Below are 14818 nucleotides of genomic sequence, written 5' to 3' on the forward strand. Positions count from 1 at the left end.
GGCAAAAAGAAGGGCGGCAAAAAGAAGAAGGGGCGGCAAAATGAATTAGTAAAGAAAAAAGGTCGGAAAATTTTGAAAAAGTAGAAAAAATGGTACTATACATTGCTTTTAGGGCGCAGCGCCTAAAATCCTTTTTTTTTTTTTTTGCTCTTCACTTTTTCAAACCACCGAAAAAAAAATTGGGTCAACCTTTTCGGGCTGTTGAGGAAGGGGCGCCAAAATTTCATTTTCTTCAGCCCCCGGGGTAGGAGCGGCCACGGTACGCCACTGGTATTTATCATCAGTAGATAATAACATAGGCCTAAGTCTGTTATGGATTTTCTTCAGTAGATAACATAATCAAGATACCTTCAGTAGATGGCAGTATGGTATGATGTCATGCTTCAGTAGATAACATACACACAGGGGCTATTTTAGGAGAAAAAGGTCCCTGCACGTTGGCGAATGTAAAGTCTCGATGATCAACCAGCTGTGACGAGCTTGCGGGGAGGGGGTGGAGGGAGGTTCCCCTCCAGTTTTGGAGATTTTTAAAAATCATGATTCAACTCAATTCAGTCACTTTTGCTACAGAGTACAGACACAAAAGTGGCCTAAGCTGTTTTAGGACTAGGCCTACTTTACATAACAGGCTATATCTCCGCTTGTAGACCATCGATTTTAAAAGAAATTACCTTGACGACCAAGTAACATTCAATAAATCAATAAGTGACATGTTTTGCCTGATACTGTTTTCTATATATCAACCTGTATACATTTTAAAAACACATTTTGTTCTGACACGGAACAGCCCATATTTTCACCTCTTGGAAATATTTGTACCATTGCACTCGAAAATATACAACATTAAGGGATCTGGAATGAGCGTTTCGACAGTATTTTTTGGGGGACATGAGAGTACATCAGACAATCGAATTGCATTCTGAATACGAAGAATGTCTTTCTGATATAAAATAATTTTCATTTTTTGAAATTCACGAATACAAATTTTATGACAAATTATTAAAATTTGATATTTTTCACATTTTTGATATATAACAGTCCTCAAAGTAAATTTTATAAATCTAATGGCATATTCTTAAAGTGTATGTAGCTGGGAGGAAAATCCGAAGATCAATTGAAAATTTTGACCTTTCATATTGAAGATATGGATTTTCCCCCCAAAAGACCATCAGATTTATAAAGTTTACTTCGAGTACTGTTAAATATCAAAAATATAAATTTTTAATCATTTGCCATAAAATGTGTATTACATTGCGAATTTCAAAAAATTAAAATTATTTGATATTTTATCATCAGGACATTCTTCGTATTTAGAATGCAATTCGATATGTCTGATGTGCTCTAATGTCCCACAATAAATACTGTCCAAACGTTCATACCCCAGCCCTTAATTTTGTATAATAAATAACTCTCTCAGATTAGTGGAACCATAATTTTGTGAAACTGGTAGGAATACTGATTGAATAGTTTGCCAATTTGTTCTGCGTTTTTCAATTACTTTTTTGAATCAATTTCAAAAATATTTTACAAATATCTACAAATATCTTTCTTTCAATCACTTTTTGCAAAATGATAATCCAACTTAAAAATTGTTTCCGATAGAAAATTACACAAAATGATGACACAAACGCCAAGACATTACATATATAACCTTTATTATTAAACCAAATACTTATTTATCTGCATGTAGTCTCTATTTATTATAATTTACCCTATTAACTTATTGCACACCATGTTACATTACTTTTATTAAAGGGGCATTTCGTAATCCACAGCCTCATCCCCCCACTTTTCCTCAAAATAGTTGAGATTTTTATTCCACTGGAAACCTTTGGCTACATAATGCTTTACCTACAAAAATAATTCTTGCAAATTCATTGGTTTAGCAAAAAAATTGTCAAATTTGTATTACATTGTGGTATACCAGAACGAAATAACAACACAGTGATCTTTGGAACAGTGTAATACACATAATCATGCATAACTCGCAAACACAAAATCGGAATCAACTGAAATTTTGTGAATAAGCTTTTTTGTGGGCATCTACTGAAAAATGTCGTAAAAAGAGGTTGCTAGGATCACAAAATACTCCTTTAATGATTTATTACATTTAGTACACATTTGAAAATGTAAAATTAATTGGCATGAAGCATATCTTTACACATTTTTATATTTAAATTGCTTAGCACTTTTTATCGCTACAGAACCTCCACAACAGCTGGTGGTGCTACACTATTAGAAATAAAAAGGTTCTACATACAGGACAGCTCAAGAATAAATGGTTCTAGGAAATTGCAAGAACCTCAAAATGGTTCTTTTTGGCTTTTACAGAACCTCTTAGGCAATAGAAACAAATTAGTTCGATCTTTCGATCGACCATCGACGCACGGTCGATCCTTATTATTCATGAAATCAGTAAATTTGCTATTGTTAATTGTGATAAAATGGTAATTTGTGCCTGCAGTGATATTGACCAATAAAATTTAGCGTTAAATTAGGATTAATTTGTTAATAGTTTTTTAATAAAAAAGCATCGAAGCGGTATCAACGGTCGATCCAAAGATCGAACAAAAATTGTTTCTGGTGCCTTACAATAGTTCTTTCTGGCTGTTGCAGAACCTTTTTAGTTCTTCATAAAACCATTTAAGGTTCCACTTGGAACCATTTTTTTATGAACTGGAGTTTTCAGCTATTCTCTTTGTTTACATCTTCAGTTAGCTAATACACAGGAATTTTAATATTCTTATTCTATATACATCGGACGTTAAAGAGGAAGCCCCGCCAGAGCAGTTCTTCTGGGGTGAACCAAACCTGCCTGGTTATCAAATTAATATGTGACAAAGTTATCTCTGAATTTGACAGGTGCTAATTGATGCAATATTATTAAAACATCAATAAGCACCTGTCAAATTCAGAGATAACTTTGTCACTGGTTAATTTGATAACCAGGCAAGTTTGGTTCACCCCAGAAGAACTACTCTGGCGGGACTTCCTCTTTAACAAAAAAGCAAAATATGTTCATACTAATGCTCCATGAAAATTGGTACCCATTTTTTTATCCGACGCTTTGGCCAAATTTAACATACATAGGTGAAAATGTTAAAAACAAATCAAAAATAATTGAAATGTGAGGTCCAAATAGGTGAAAATGTTTTGTTTTGTTATTTTCGAGAAAAAAAATTGATCATACCATAATGAACTGGAAAGGGACCCATTGTTACATCATAGGCCCAAACATGACAGCCATATCTGTGACACATCCCATATAGTAATGTACAGAGTACCCCCTGTGGCCAATTCATTATACAATAAGTCATTTTTTTGTAATGACTCTTCCTGTTACTGTCCAAGACCAGGTCCATGTCGTATATTATATATATATAATATATATACACCAGTTTTAGTTTGCAAAATAAATAATTATTTGAATACTATTCAGCAATATTTACACATAACTGTCAATTTATACAAAACTATCTTAAATGTACATCTTGCTTTAAAAAAAAAGTGACCAAGATAAATAATTCTATTACTCTTACGACCCATTATTCAAAATCGCGCACTGTGATTTGTTAAAACACGTCACGTGAGAGCCCATTATTCTGTAATAATGGGTCAAGCGCCTTAACACATTCTACGCACAGCATTACGCTTGGTTGCGCGTGCAATATTTCCGCGATACTCGCTGTTACTTACGCATAAGTGCTCCACCTTGAAGTAAACAACTTAAAATATTTGTGCCAAAAAATGATATTTTTTCTTTAAATTGCACTATTTTCTGGTAATAGAATAGAAATAAAGGGTGCAGCATTATCCTTTACACCCAATAATGTGTGTGTAAAGGATAATGCTGCACCCTTTATTTCTTAAATAGACATCTATTGAAATCTACATCCCCAGTGTGGGAGACTAAAGGTCCGTTCATACTACGCCAGAATTGCGATGCAATGTGTTGCCGCACTGCATCATATACAGAATACTGCAATGTGGTATCGCAATAAAATTAAATACATTTTAACTTTGAAATGCGAGTTGCGGCAAAAAGTAATCGATATAGCGGCACCGCAACGTAGTATGAACGTTGTATGCCTTTCATCAGCTGAAATAGCCCAATGTGTTTTCAGTTTCGGACAGGGTTGCCAAACCTGTGATTTAGTAGCCCAATTGGGCGACTTTTGAAGATTTTCCCTGTGACTTTTGACAATTTTCTGTCCCATAGAAACCAATGGTTAAGAAAAAATTTGGGCGACTTTTCAACATTGGCTCCCGCGACTTCCGATAGTTTCCTGCCCCAAAGAAACCAATGGTAAAGAGAAAAAATTGGGCGACTTTTTGATTATTTGACCCGCGATTCGGGCTGAAATCTTTTGGCAACCCTGGTTTGGGACAGAATTTATGTTCTCCGTCTAACCCATGGGGTCCATGGCAAGAGGAACTTTACTAGTAATATGACGGCAAGTCATAAATGTGACCATCCACCACAATGAGCCCAGAAGTCTGCACTTCATAAAGTGAGAAAACTCAGTAAAAGTTATCAAAATTCTATCATTTGTTGAAACCAGCTCCATAAAATATTTATAATTATTTATAGTTTTGTACAACTGTGTAACTTTGCCGTTGTTCAAGATAAGCACGAAATATTTAAAATCTGTGAAAATCTCGTTTTTTCTCAAAAATAATTTTTTTTGGATATTTTGCACTGTATAGCTAAAAACCACATTTTCCGACTTATTGGGCTCATTTTTGGCGGATGTTCACTATTACAAAATATTAATATCATAACCTTGTGACTATTTCATTTACAAATGGGCCAATTTCACAAACATTCGGCTAGAGGCATGGCTACTTTGAGCAACAAATAATCATACCCCATAAAAACACTGACATCTCAGTGTCTGAATTTTGGATCGGTATTTATATGTAACAATCTTCAAAATATAGGTCCGTCAGACTCATAAAACAGGATCTCTTTATTATATCACTGTACATAATTATAAGGACATATTTAAACATACAAACTATAGTAATTTTTCTTTTAGTATACTATAACAAAAACATTCATTAGCAAAAAAACCACCCAGGCACATAATCAATGCATGGTTCATATTTTTCTCACATTTGCTCGGATTGGTTCTCCCAATCCAAGAGTGTATGAAATTTTCATAATGCTATCTTTAACTAGCCCATGGCATGCGGGCCGGGCAAGCGGGGCAGACATGGCAACTCTTATTTTCGACTTACATTTTTCTTTATTAAAACATGATACTGATTAAGACACACACATAATAATCCCTTTGGATGCTCTGAATCTTGATTGATGGTCACCACAAAATATTTTCACCTTACTTCATGTAAGGCCCATACATGCTATACAATTTTGTTATAAACAACCTTATAAATCCTTCCAATTTTATAATAGTGATAGTTGGAGCTTAAACAAAACAATTACTAAAATAAAAAGATTCTTATTGGGGCCACCTGCACAGGTACATCATCGCCAAGGTACTCTGCAGTACCCGGGGAGTACCAGTGCAGTGCCACTGCTGGAGGGTCCTGTGCCGTAGCAGCATAATATGTCGGTACTTTGTTTGTACCAGTGAGGTACCTTTGCAGGGGGATGTAAGAATCTTGTAGTGTACTATATTTAAGTGGTAATATTCACACACATAATTTTCTGTGTGTCACTAATTTTTACACTACTTCGCTTAATTTTAAAATTTTATGATTTTGAATTTTCTATTGACATATAGCCTACATAAAAACATTTGTATGTGCTTTTTATTTTCGCAGCAATTAACTGTGTTTAGTGTGAAAATTAATATTCTGCAAATAATCCCACGTTTATACACAATACTCAAAAGTGACTTAAACAGGTACATGTCTTTCACATTAATTTGAACTAACTTTGAATTTCTGATGTGAAGTCTGTTTTAATTACTTTTGGACATTTTGGAACCATGACATATAAACTTGCATTAAATATACAATTAATTTGGAATGATATAGCAAAGTCATTAACCTCATTCATAACCATCACTTTTCAATTGGTTCGATTCCATCTGTATACCGTAAAAACTTGATAGTTAGCATATGTGCTTACTATCGAGCACTTTTAAAACAGGCAAACATGAAGTGCCCCATCCACAAAAGTGTTACATAGTTATACATAGTTATATACGAACAAGTAAACCTACAAATGTGTGTCTCTACCCCATTAGCTCAGTTGGTAAAGCGCCAAACTTAGGTACAATTTCATGGTTTTTTTAAAGTGCTCGATAGTAAGCACATTATGCCAACTATTGAGATTTTACAGTATATCATTTTTTAAAGGATACACTCTTCATGCATTTAGCATTTTTTTAATAATATACCCAGGTGCAGAATAGAAAAATAATGCAATAAATAGTACACCTAAAGTAACAATAAAAGCTCTTAACAGTAGAAAACGATGTCTTGTCCACAGCACAAAGTAGGCTGAACGAAACGAACCAAGCACCCACAGCATGGAGCTGTCTCCTCGTCTGGATAGATGGGTCAAAGGTGGTTCCAATGGCGATAATATAGATGTCAGAAATTGCATGCAGGAGAGAAAAAATAAATTTGTATCAGAAGCTAATTGGTTGATTTACTATTTTTTAAATTAAGCTTTCCTCTCTTTTAGATCGCTGTAAGGTTTTTTTTTCTGTTCCCACACTGTAAGCATTAACATGACCAGCCACATTTAAGGGGGTACTACACCCATGTGGTAAATGTGTGACTATTTTTGCATTTTTCTCAAAAAATAATTAAACACTGGTAACAAAAGTTATGTATATTATTGGGGCAAGGAATCATTTACTACACTGAAATTTCAGTGACTCAAGACAAGCGGTTCAGTATATATGATAGGAAACGAGGTACATCATAGCGGTACCTTATTTCTGATCATAAATAACAAACCGCTTGTTTTGGGTCACTGAAATTCCAGGGTAGTAATTGGATTCCTTGCCCCTATAATATACATAACTTTTGTTACCACTGTGTTATTCGTTTTTGAAATACCAACAAAAATTTTTGTACCTGATATTTTCGAAATTTGGGTCAGCATTTATTTGTACAGGAGAAAATTATTTTCCAATTTTGAAAAATCTGGATCGGTCAGGCCCGTAGAACAGGGTTTTCTTTTTTTGTCGCCTAAGCGGATAACTTTTTATAAGTTCATGGTGTTACTAAACTGTGTTTTATCGCAAGTTGAGAGTAACGCCATGTTGGATTTCATAGTGGCAGATTCTAATCGTGCATGCTAACCTAATCCCATGGGGCGTAAACACATGAGTAGAAGGGTGATTTGTCCTTACGCTGGCGACGCAACCGCATAAACGCACTGATTGGAGTCATGCCACTACAAAATCCAACATGGCGTTACTCTCAACTTGAGATGAGACGCAGTATATTATACTGAGTGCAGTTTATATAATTAATGTGTTGGAGATATACTGGACAAGTGAATTGTGCAAAAAAGTGTTTACACTTATTAAATTGTTAGTTGGGTAAACATCACCAATTCTAAAATTGCCATCAATTTGGACTTTTATAGGCCTACTTTTATCACCTCACCCCAGCTGTTCTTGTTGCATGGACCCAATTTACTCGGTTTATTTGCCATTTGCGACGACATCCTGACCAGATGGGCCAAACAAGATTATTGATTTGATATCATCATCTGGTCATGTTACATCAGAGAAGGTGAGAATAGATCTATTCTCATCTTCTCTGGTTACATGTACATCATCAAATACACAGCACACACACTAGGATCCACAACATGCTCATCTATCAAGGCACAGTTCTTTAACCCCAATACATTTGCACATTCATTGAATGACCTTTGAAAAATGTTGCACTATGATTGTTTAATTGAGGTTATTGAACTATCCCATCGAGTTGAGGTCATTGTGGTCCATAGTGACAGACCTGGTAAATAGGGTCAATGCAACAAACAATTTTTTGCTTTAATTTTTTTTTTTTTTTTTAAATTAGCAAACCTGCAAAATTCTCTTGTCTATATCTTTAATATGTGCAGAAGTTGCAAGTGTAAGTGATACAATTAACATCAATGTGATTTCTTGAAACTCATAATTGAGCATTAACCCCCTGAGCACTACCTGCCGATCTAACATTGCCTCTGATTGGTCAATTACATGATATTTTCACTTTAAATCAGAATGGAGCTTTGCAAATAATTCACCCTAATTTTTTTGTGTGGTGAAATTATTCTAACAATGTTGCTGATTGGTCCAATTGATAATGAAAACTTCTTTTTGGCCAATCGGCAGATAGTTCTCATGGGGTTAATGAGAACAACCCTGTGCAGTAATCAATGGGACATTCCAGTTGAAATCCATACACCCCCTATGATCGGACATGGCCTTAACCTCCCACACAGGGAGTGTGAATTTCAAATGGGGTTACCTGAATGGGTGACTCAATTTGAAATCTACACCCCCTGTGTGGGAGATTATAAAGGACATGTCTTCCATAGGATGTGTGGATTTCAATTGGAATAGCACAGTGTTTATGCACCATATCTGCCCGTATCTGAAATTGCCCTCTTTGTGGGGGGGGGGTTAAATTAAGTTTGATTTTGATAGGGGTGTGCTGCTGAGAATTTGAAAGTGGACCCATCAATATACCAAAGTTTCAAGAAATTTGGACCCATTGATATACCAAAATTCAAAGTTTTTGGCCAAATGTAACCCATATTGTCTTAGTTTTTACAAATTTTCCCAAATTTTTTTGAACAATTTCAAAGTTTTGGCTCGATTTGAAGCAAAATTGGGCTATTTTTCGAGAAAATTGAAAACTTTTTGAAAAAAGGACCCATTCATATACCAAAATTGGCTTAGAAATAGGGGTCATGGGGCCAAAAATGCTACCCATATTTGCGGCACGTCCCAGTATGGTCATTTGTATAAGTACCCCCTGGGGCCCTCTTTAGCCTGGTATACATCTCATTGAAATGTTGCACGCTGAGTAATTCAGTGCAAGTTTCATGTCCTTTTCATATTGAGGCCATGCATCCGAGTCTGCACGTCGTCAACGTACTTAACTGTTTACACTCTACTGTTTACATTATCTGTTAACTGGGCAAATCAAACATTGGAATGTAAATTGTAGATGCAGCATCTGCCCAAACAGTTTAATTGGTATCTCATATCGTCAGCCTGCTACGCTAAATGCCAAAGTCATTCTTACATGTTTCTCATTTGCAATTTTGATTTTCTGAGTAATAAACCCATTAATTCATCAAATTTCCAGCCGCGTTTTTCATTAATTTGTGGAATACATCTCTTTTATTGAAGAATGCGGCTGGAAATTTGATTAATTATGGGTTTATTACTCAGAAAATCAAAATTGCAAATGAGAAACATGTAAAAATGACTTAGGCATTTAGCGTAGCAGGCTGACGATATGTACTCTCGTAGCATTTTTCCCCAACGAAAAGTATTATTTTTTACCAAACTATACATGGTTGATATTGTGTGCTTGTTTCAAACAATGTAATTTTCTATTGAATTGTTTAATAACACACAGTGTGCTGCTAACTAATTGTTTAAATTTTACCATTTTTTGGTGTGTTCAAAACCGCATTTTTTAATGGAAATCTATCAAATCACTTCAAACAATCATAAACTCCACTCAAAAATAACCTTACCAAGTGTTTCTAGATTTCAAACATTGAATAATTTAGCCACTGTGTACCCGGGCATTGCATAAACCAACAGCCCTATGAATAGAATGAGCAGCGCCACCAGTAGCAGTTTGATAATCAGACAGCGATAATTTACCCACAATGCATGGTACATCCCCTTCAAGGGGTTAACAAACCATGTTAGATTTCCGTCTGGTCGGCTAATGTTTGCATGCAAAAGGTTAATCAAAAGGAGATGAATATTAGTGCATGAATACAATATGAACATATCGTTATGAATTCGGCAGAGTGACGAATCGAGCATTTTTAGCAAAATGAGTTACTGTATGCTTGTGATTATGTATCAGGCGATCTTTCATTTCCACCAAAAATTAATGATAAATCTTACTTCCTGACGTAGATATTGAAATTGTGATTTGGACGAATCGCGCTAATGAATTTGACCAAAAGACGAATCGTATACTTAGCTGTACAAAACAGGCTGCTAAATTGTATAGTATAGCTGGAAACTCAGAATTTTTAAAATTACATGTCATATACTGTTATTTTTGATACCAATGGGTAGCTATAGGTATCTTCTATCCAGTGATAGCAAAATAAGTACAAATATTCCCCAAATAATATCGCTATGGCGTAATTATGTCAGAGCGCCGTCGCAAAATTGGGAAATCACAGAAAATTATACACAAAATATAGGCCAATATTGTTATATCTACTCTACAATTCTTAATTTCAACTGGAGTTTTCACTAAATATTACGGGGATGACTAATTATAACTTATATACCAAGTTTAGGAGCTATAGCCTTAGGACAACCAGCAAGTTTAACATAAAATCCCCAAATCAAGGATGAGTGCTATAGTTTACACGTAGTTGAATGCGGATTCGCCCCTCGTATACAACTCTTTGCGAGCGGTTGACACTTTTGGATTTAGCATAAAGTCGAATAGCTGTAAATACCTGTTTTGAGGGAAATATCGATTGTTTCAGAACTTGCGAATATTGCAAATAATTAGGGTACATTCACTTCTATAATATACATTTCAAATGAGTGCTCACGAATGTTCTCATATTTTAGAAGGGCCGATGGAATGGTACCAATATTTTCAAACACCGTTTACTCAGAACAGCGATTTTACGGATTCGTCACTCTGCCGTATTCATATAACGATATGATTAGCACTTTGCATGCTATGTTCAGTGTGCAATATAGTTAATATTTAGAGCATATACCATGACGATATATTATACACCACCATCACCACATATACAACCACCACCACCACCACCTTATACACCTGTGAAACAAATCATTACTATTGCAACAAAACATGGGTATAAATATAACATATAACATATTGCTATACATGCCACCACCACCACCACCATCACATATACCCAAAATATGATAACATTTGCTGTGGAGGAAATATATTGGGATGAATTGGGGAAACATAAGTGGCAAAGTAAAGGGAGACATGGGTAACACTGTACTGGTCAGTTTCAATTAGGCAGTCTTTATTTACTCTTATTTTATCTGTGGATCTTGTGAAATCTCACCATCTGTGGATTTTCAAAATGAGGTGAGCTTAATAGTTTGGTCAGCTTATAATTGGCAAAAAATATGAGACTCATAACATTGTGTATTGATATAGAATGACGCGCACTCATTTTGGCGCAGCCACAGCACTTAGGCATATGCTAGTTGCATAATGCACGACTGGCAAGTGTGAGTTGGGACTTTACTGACATACACAAAACAAAAACTGAATAATTTTCGCCAATTTGTAAGCCGCACAAACTGTACATCTAAAGGTCTTTGCATGTACCATACTTGGCATATTTTTGTATCTCTTCTGGAAAGGGTAGACTTTCATGAAATCATATTAAGGGATCTGGAATGAGCGTTTATGGCGTTTCGACAGTATTTTTTATGGAACATGAGAGCACCTCAGATGTATCGAATTGCATTCTGAATATGAAGCATGTCTTTCTGATATCAAATAATTTTCATTTTTTGAAATTCACGATATAATACAAATTTTATGACAAATGATAAGAATTTGATATTTTTCAAATTTTTGATATTTAACAGTCCTCGAAGTAAATTTTATAAATCTATTGATATATTCTTAAAGTGTATGTAGCTGGGAGGAAAAGCCAACGATCAATTGAAAATTTTGATCTTTCATATTGAAGATATGGATTTGTTTTCCAAAAAGACCTATTTTTTTTGGTGTTTTGGGGAAAAAAATCCATATCTTCAATACGAAAGGTCAAAATTTTCAATTGATCGTCGGCTTTTCATCCCACCTACATACACTTTAAGTATAAATCATCAGATTTATAAAGTTTGCTTCGAGTACTGTTAAATATCAAAAATATAAATTTTTAATGATTTGCCATAAAATGTGTATTACATTGCGAATTTCAAAAAATCAAACTTATTTGATATCAGAATGACATTCTTCGTATTCAGAATGCAATTCGATATGTCTGATGTGCTCTAATGTCCCACAAAAAATACTGTCCAAACGTTCATACCCCAGCCCTTAAGAGCACCTCCTTTAATTCAGACTGCCTATTGGACCTGATCAGAGTTTGTACAGTGCAGTGGTACTGGGAGTAGGAGAATGTACAGTACATATATATTATACCACTACGGGTTCTACTGCCACCACCAACATAAATACACCATACTATAGCTGTGGAATAAAATATTGGGTTACATTAAAAATTTGATGGATGCCTGTGTGCTACTATAGGAGAAATGTTTGTAAATACTAAGCTAGACTAAAACTGGATATGGTTACAATGTTACAATATACTTGATAGCTTGAGCCTTTTTTGATAGGAAATTAATTTTCAAGAAAGCTTTGCCCAAGTTCAAATGTGCACACCACCACCAGTGTAATATGATGAAGCATCTTGCTAACTGCTTGATTGACTTTGAGCGCTAATTTTCAGAATAATAAAACAAAATCTGATACCTTAATCTTTGTTAAGCAGTAAGAAACAATACCACATAACTCATGCACCTAATATCTTCTTCACAGTGTATCCAGGTGCCGCGTATATAAACAACGCTATGAATGCAATGATCAACGTAGCTATGAGGATCTTTAATATGACATAACGGAGTTTGGTCCATAAGACGTATTTGAAAGACTTCCATGGGTTGAGAAACCAGATGAAGGAGGTGTCTGGACGACTGTGCAGTGAAGGAGTGAATGAAAACGAGGAGAGTAAGGAGAGAGAATATATAGGAAGGGAATTAATTTTCAAGCAAGCTTTGCCCATATAGAAGCTCATTGGTGTACACCGGGGTGTACAGTACACATACCACCACCATCAGTGTAATATAATCTTGTTAACTGCTAGGTGGAGCGCAAATTTTCAGAGTAAGAATTCAAAATGATACCTTATCTTGATCAATCAGTATGATTAACACACAACTCATGCATTAAAAATTTTCTTCACAGTGTATCCAGGTGCCGCGTATATAAACAACGCTATGAATGCAATGATCAGTGATGCTATGAGCATCTTTAATATGACATAACGGAGTTTGGTCCATAAGATGTACTTGAAAGACTTCCATGGGTTCAGGAACCAGATGAAGGAAGTGTCTGGACGACTGTGCAGAGAAGAAAGTGTGAATGAAAAACGAAGAGTGTGAGGAGAGAGAATGTATAGGAAGGGAATTAATTTTCAAGCAAGCTTTGCCCGTATAGAAGCTCATCGGTGTACACATGCCACCACCATTAGTGTAATACGAAGCATCTTGTTAACTGTTTGGTGGAGCGCTAATTTTCCGAATAAGAATTAAAATCTTATACCTTATCTTCATTAAGCGGTAAGAAACTATACCACATAACTCATGCACCTAATATCTTCTTCACAGTGTATCCAGGTGCCGCGTATATAAAGAACGCTATGAATGCAATGATCAGCGATGCTATGAGCATCTTTAGAATGACAAAACGGAGTTTGGTCCATAAGATGTACTTGAAAGACTTCCACGGGTTCAGGAACGAGAGGAAGGAGGTGTCTGGACGACTGTGCAGGGAAGAAAGTGTGAATGAAAACAAAGAGAATGAGGAGAGAATGTATAGAAAGAAATTTGACCATAATTGAACTGAAAACAAAGTGAATTGAAGGAATACACACACATTATATAGATGAGAAAGATTAAGAGAACATATATAATGAAGGCAAATTCTTTTACTAGTAAGACATACATAATAGAATCACCAAATATGTGCAATTGGATGACAGAATGTTGAACATTGCAATATACACATATTAACCCCCTGAGCACTACCTGCCGATCTAACATGGCCTCTTGATTGGTCAATTACATGATATCTTCACTTTAATCACCAATCAGAATGGAGCTTTGTAAATAAGTAACCCCAATTATTTTCCATGGCGAAATTATTCTAACAATGTTGCTGATTGGTCCAAATAATAATGAAAACTCCTTTTTGGCCAATCGGCAGGTAGTTCTCATGGGGTTAAGGGATCTAAAATGAGCGTTTATTGCGTTTCGACAGTATTTTTTGTGGGACATGAGAGCACCTCAGACCTATCAAATTGCATTCGAATCTGAAGCATGTCTTTCTGATATCAAATAATTTTCATTTTTGAAAATCACAATATAATACAAATTTTATGACAAATTATAAAAATTTGATATTTTTCAAATTTTGATATATAACAGTCCTCGAAGTAAATTATATAAATCTAATGACATATTCTTAAAGTGTATGTAGCAGGGAGGAAAAGCCGACGGTCAATTGAAAATTTTGACCTTTCATATTGAAGATATGGATTTTTTCCCCAAAAGACCTAATTTTTTTGGTGTTTTGGGAAAAAAATCCATATCTTCAATACTAAAGGTCAAAATTTTCAATTTTTCGTCGGCTTTTCATCCCACCTACATACACTTTAAGTATAAATCATCAGATTTATAAAGTTTTCTTCAAGTACTGTTAAATATCAAAAATATCAATTTTTAATGATTTGCCATAAAATGTGTATTAAATTTCGAATTTCAAAAAATCAAAATTATTTGATATCAGAATGACATTCTTTGAATTCAGAATGCAATTCGATATGTCTGAT

At 35.0% G+C, this 14818-nt stretch overlaps 1 protein-coding gene across 1 annotated transcript in view; it reads right to left on the bottom strand.

The window, feature by feature from the left end:
* Positions 1 to 1634: 1634 nt before the first annotated feature.
* LOC140138798 (otoferlin-like) overlaps positions 1635 to 14818 on the bottom strand; it is a 181328-nt gene continuing 168144 nt past the window's right edge. Inside the window, 1 exon segment of the mRNA XM_072160570.1 lies at positions 1635 to 6521. The gene's annotated coding sequence lies outside the window, so the exon portion shown is untranslated.

The sequence above is a fragment of the Amphiura filiformis genome, chromosome 18 (assembly GCF_039555335.1).
Source record: "Amphiura filiformis chromosome 18, Afil_fr2py, whole genome shotgun sequence".
NCBI lineage: Eukaryota > Metazoa > Echinodermata > Ophiuroidea > Amphilepidida > Amphiuridae > Amphiura > Amphiura filiformis.